This window comes from Anser brachyrhynchus (genome assembly GCF_964034855.1).
Source record: "Anser brachyrhynchus genome assembly, chromosome: Z".
NCBI classification, from domain to species: domain Eukaryota; kingdom Metazoa; phylum Chordata; class Aves; order Anseriformes; family Anatidae; genus Anser; species Anser brachyrhynchus.
In genome coordinates, this window is record NC_137697.1 from 71,011,139 (window position 1) to 71,017,138 (window position 6,000).

Here is a 6,000-nt window from a genome sequence, read left to right on the forward strand (position 1 = left end):
AAATGGAGGACTAAGGAGAATCTCCATCCTTTACTGGATGCGAGGGGAAACCTAGTTACTAAGGATGAGGAAAAGGCTGAGGTGCTTAATGCCGCCTTTGCCTCAGTCTTTAGCGGCAATACCGGTTGTTCTCTGGATACCCAGTGCCCTGAGCTGGTGGAAGGGGATGGGGAGCAGGATGTGGCCTTCGCTATCCATGAGGAAATGGTTGACGACCTGCTACGGAACTTGGATGTGCGCAAGTCGATGGGGCCGGATGGGATGCACCCGAGGGTACTGAAAGAACTGGCGGAGGAGCTGGCCGAGCCGCTTACCATCATTTATCGGCAGTCCTGGCTATCGGGGGAGGTCCCAGTTGACTGGCGGCTAGCCAACGTGACGCCCATCTATAAGAAGGGCCTCAGGGCAGACCCGGGGAACTATAGGCCTGTCAGTTTGACCTCAGTGCCAGGAAAGCTCATGGAGCAGATTATCTTGAGGGTCATCACGCGGCACTTGCAGGGCAAGCAGGCGATCAGGCCCAGTCAGCATGGGTTTATGAAAGGCAGGTCCTGCTTGACGAACCTGATCTCCTTCTATGACCAAGTGACGCGCTTGGTGGATGAGGGAAAGGCTGTGGATGTGGTTTACCTTGACCTCAGTAAGGCTTTTGACACAGTTCCCCACAACATTCTCCTCAAGAAACTGGCTGCTCGGGGCTTGGACTGGCGTACGCTTCGCTGGGTTAGAAACTGGCTGGATAGCCGGGCCCAGAGAGTTGTGGTGAATGGAGTCAAATCTGGTTGGAGGCCGGTCACTAGTGGTGTCCCCCAGGGCTCGGTACTGGGGCCGGTCCTCTTTAATATCTTTATCGATGATCTGGATGAGGGGATTGAGTGCACCCTCAGTAAGTTTGCAGATGACACCAAGCTAAGTGCGTGTGTCGATCTGCTCGAGGGCAGGAAGGCTCTGCAGGAGGATCTGGAAAGGCTGGAGCGATGGGCTGAGGTCAACTGTATGAAGTTCAACAAGGCCAAGTGCCGGGTCCTGCACCTGGGGCGCAACAACCCCAAGCAGAGCTACAGGCTGGGAGATGAGTGGCTGGAAAGCTGCCTGGCCAAGAGGGACCTGGGAGTATTGGTGGATAGTCGGCTGAATATGAGCCAGCAGTGTGCCCAGGTGGCCACGAAGGCCAACAGCATCCTGGCCTGCATAAGAAGCAGTGTGGCCAGCAGGTCTAGGGAAGTGATTGTGCCCCTGTACTCGGCTCTGGTGAGGCCGCACCTTGAGTACTGTGTTCAGTTTTGGGCCCCTCGCTACAGGAAGGACATGGACGTGCTCGAGCGAGTCCAGAGAAGGGCGACCAAGCTGGTGAGGGGTCTGGAGAACAAGTCTTAGGAGGAGCGGCTGAGGGAGCTGGGATTGTTCAGCCTGGAGAAGAGGAGGCTCAGGGGCAACCTTATCGCTCTCTACAGTTACCTTAAAGGAGGCTGTAAAGAGGTGGGGGTTGGTCTGTTCTCCTACGTGCCTGGTGACAGGACGAGGGGGAATGGGCGAAAGTTGCGACAGGGGAGTTTTAGGTTGGATGTTAGGAAGTACTTCTTTACCGAAAGGGTTATTAAGCATTGGAATGGGCTGCCCAGGGAGGTGGTGGAGTCACCATCCCTGGAGGTCTTTAAAAGACGTTTAGATGTAGAGCTTAGCGATATGGTTTAGTGGAGTACTTAGTGTTAGGTCGGAGGTTGGACTCGATGATCTTGAGGTCTCTTCCAACCTAGAAATCTGTGATACTGTGATACTGTGATGTTAAATAAAGAGGGCATTACAACAGGGATATTTAGTAGAGATCAGTTTTCAAAATGCCGACTAGGTTGGTTATGTTTGTGTCATATCAGAACAGACAGGCTACTGACAATACAACTGTGGAGGCTTCTTTTATAACACCAGTCTCTACCTGTGGAATCATTTCCTCCTAAAAACACCTACAGAATACTCTTCTGTTTACATAGTAGGACAGAAGCGATTTGTGTGCCTACTCAAAACTTCCCTAGTAAGATGATTCACTGAAGCAAAGAGATCTAGTTTGATGTGGTTATGCCACCACAATATTTTTAGGCTATGAAAGTTCTGAAATGAGCACTCAAAGTGTCTAATTCATCACAGTGAGGTGAAGTGCTCTCTAAGCTCTAGAAAGAGACAAGCTTCTCCAGGGCATGAGGAACAGCTGTTAAAATAGGTATCTCTACTTAAATACTTTGTATGTGAATCCAGCTCTCTTCAATGACTGGAAGGAAACTAGAGAGTTTGTTAACAAACCCAGATGAGTCTATTCGATCTTCTGTTTTTTAAGTCCATCCACAAGAGGGATGCACAAGAGGTATGCTTGCTTCTTCCACAAACATCTTTGAAGGACAATGCCTTAAGGTTCCATTTTGCTTTATCTCTTTCCAGCTCTCTGAATATGTCCATCCTCTGCTTGAATGATAGCTGAAGATCATGAATATTCAACCTATACTGAGTGAAATGCTTTTAGGACTGTTTTTCAACAATAAACATTTATCATATGTCACATACTCCAATATCACTGTCAACTCCTCTGCTGCCCTTGTAGTGTTAGGTGGATGGTTGGACTTAATGATCTTAAAGGTCTTTTCCAACCTAAATGATTCTGTAATTCTATGATTTCTGCAAGCTAAACTGACTACCACTGCAGCACAGATTAAAATCATAAGGTATGGAAGATTATATCACCGCAGTAAAATGGACTGACTGGAAAACACACTTTAGCACTCATCAATATAATACATTAAGCAACAACACAAAATCTTGGTATATATGCTCAACTTCTGAATATATTTTAAAAATAATCACAGAGAAAACACATTGTGTTCTGTTGTAAAATGTAAGTCTCTTTAACAAAAAACCTCCTACAAAATGCTACACAATCATAGTAGCAGTTTACTTTCCAATTTGTCTCATTGTCAATGCCTATTCAGAGTAACAGAGAACAAAGAATCATGTATTGTATTACAAATTTCCATGGGAAATGAAATTACTTCCCCATCGTGCCACATTTATATTTTTGTTGTTGCTGTTCTTGCTCTTGACATTTTCTAGCTGGGTAGAGGAAGAAGTGCAAGAAATACCAAGGAACAAAGGAAAAGCATTCAAAATTTCAACAGTAACATCATATTTGATACAAAGAGACATTAATAGGAATTTTATAAGAGGTTTCTTTGGAAAAAAAATAAGCTTACATATTTCAAATCAAGTTCATATAAGATCATATACATGGAAAATTCTACTACCAGTGAAATTAAGCAGATTTGCTTCCTTCCCTCCTACTCTCCAATGTTTTCAGGTTCATGATTAATTCATTATTTTCTCACAGCACAAAGGTTATTATGCTCTTGTAGGGTTAGAGTTGATGCTAACACTCTGAATAAAAGGAAACATTTTACAAGTTGATTCAAATGAAGAAAGTAAGTAAAAATTCACAACATATGGAAAGTTGGTGATGAGAACTTACCCAAAAGATATTTTTTCAAGAGAGGCGTTATATCTTACCTAATCTGAAATACAAGTAAATTTGCTTTTAGTTAAGAATGCATGTAATTACATTTTACAATGAAGGTTTTGGTCCTACTCCTCATGATCTAAAAGATACAGAATTGTGGAAATATTTTTCATTTTGAAAACAGTTTACTGGTCTCATTTTTTTTTTTAATTGTCTTATCTAAATTATTTTTTAATTGTCTTATCTAAACTTTTCCATATATTAAAAGATTTTCATACGTATTGTTAATATGAAGAATGAAAGAAAGAAAGAAAGAAAGAAAGAAAGAAAGAAAGAAAGAAAGAAAGAAAGAAAGAAAGAAAGAAAAGAAAGAAAGAAAGAAAGAAAGGAAGAGACAGTTTATTTATTTTTTTTAACATAGAAAAACTTGATAGATTTTGTTCTCTCACTAACATGAGAGAACGTGTTATTATTAAAAATAATAAGTATACGAATCTGTTAGCAAACTTAGTAATATCTATAAAAAGATGGAAGAATGAGATCTTAAATTAGCTTTTAGACTTTTTACCATACAAAAAGATAACTCTTCAAGGTAAGAGGGAAGAATGTTAAGAAAAAAGAAGAAGATTAAAATCACAGAAGTGAACTTGGAGGATAGAAATCTATTGCTTTAAGCTGTAAGTACAAGAGTACTGCAATTCATGGAGAAGTAAAAAGGAGGCTTTATTACCTTATGTTCTCCCGTATCTGCCATATCCGTATCAGGAAACACCAGACGAAAATATTGTTTTTCTCCCTTGGTATTGATCTTACATATAAAAAGAGTTTAGGAGTTGGCAGGGACTCAGAAAACAGACTAACCTTCTCTAAGGAGGTAAAAACAGAGGCCGTGTTAATGTTTGCTATAAATTGCTTGGTTTTTTGAGCTTCCCTCTCCAGTCTTGTATTTATCTTACACCATGGATCTTAGCTGTTCACTTAGCTGTTCACCACATGTATGTGGAGTTCCTTGCACTGCAACAGATTAAAAGATTTCCACAGCTGGCATAGTACATAAAAAATAGTTTTCCAAAATAAAGAAACAGAACAAAGAAGCAATGAAGTCAAACTAACTTTTTACTGGAAGAAGACAGATGGAAGCAAACAGAATATAGACTTCTGAGTTCTGATACACTTAGAAGGAATATAAATCATAAAACTGCCTTCTTTCCAGTCTCCATTGCTTCTTTGCTGAGAAAAATATGGCCAGATTTTATGCTGGGATTTTATGCTAGCAAGTAATCCCATCATTTCCAAGTCATGGCCCTGGTGTACAACTCTTGTTGCAAAGCCAGAAGGACAGAGGAGTGTCACATACGTTCCTCTGGTTTGTGTCTATCAAATGTTTGTTCAGCTCCTGGCCAGCCCATTGTGTTTTTGTTCTATGGTTCCCAAGGCACTACAGTCCAGATTAACCTCTAAAGTTCAGGCATGTCACTGAGGTGCTTGGCTCCTTCTGCAGTGAAGGGGAGGAGGGAGGCACTCCCAGAGAGAATGCGGGCCCTAAGAGAGCTCAGTTACGCTCCAGAAGCACCTCAGTTATCTCCACACTGAAGACGAAATGCTGTCATTGCTTCCCAGACAGCTAATTTTAGTAGATCGCAGTTCACTGACACTTGATGGTTCAGATAAGTGAGTAAAATTGTGAAACATGAATGAAGGTCTCTTTCCCCCACATTATTTTCCTGTCACACACAGGAGAAATTGTTACCGTGGAGTGACGAATGAAATTCAGACTTTTTAACAATCAATTCCTTCCCATCTTCGAGTATTATCTTTCCCAAATTAACAGAAACTACCACTTAGTCCATATTTAACAGAAATTGTGTATATGATCACCAGGACAAATTCAACTTCCTTATGCACTGTGAAGTTTTCACTTCTGGGTTTCATCAACATTTCAAAATATTATTATTTGAAAAAAATTATAACAAGATCACAAAGGATACTTAAGTATCATGGAGGATAAAAGCTACTGATTTAAAAACTTTAAGGTAATAAATAAAACTACTCTTTTTTAGAAAAAAAAACCACAAAAGTTCCTTTAAAATAAGATGAGGCAGTGCATACAGATTTCAGGTAATGTTTTCCAGTCTGTTCAGGAAAAAAATTAGGCAGTAGTTTTCTAAAAGGCATGCAACTATTCTTTAAAGGAAAATATAACCAGTTATTTTTACGTCTAAAAAGAAATGACGTTTCAACCTTGCAATCAACCATTTGAGGAAATGTATTCAATTAAAAAGAAAACAACAACAACAAAAAAGCAAAGAAAAGAAAGTGGAAAGTGCTGTGTATTTCTTTTTGTTGTTTTTGTTGTCATTTTTCAGCTTTAGGTATACTTTTTTTTTTTTTTTTTCTAAATCATGTACTAGATTTGGTTGCCAGGCCACAATTTAATTTACCTCTTGGATGAAGCTTAATTGATCAAACTTTCAGTAAAGCATTAAATGCTTTGTTAAACTTCT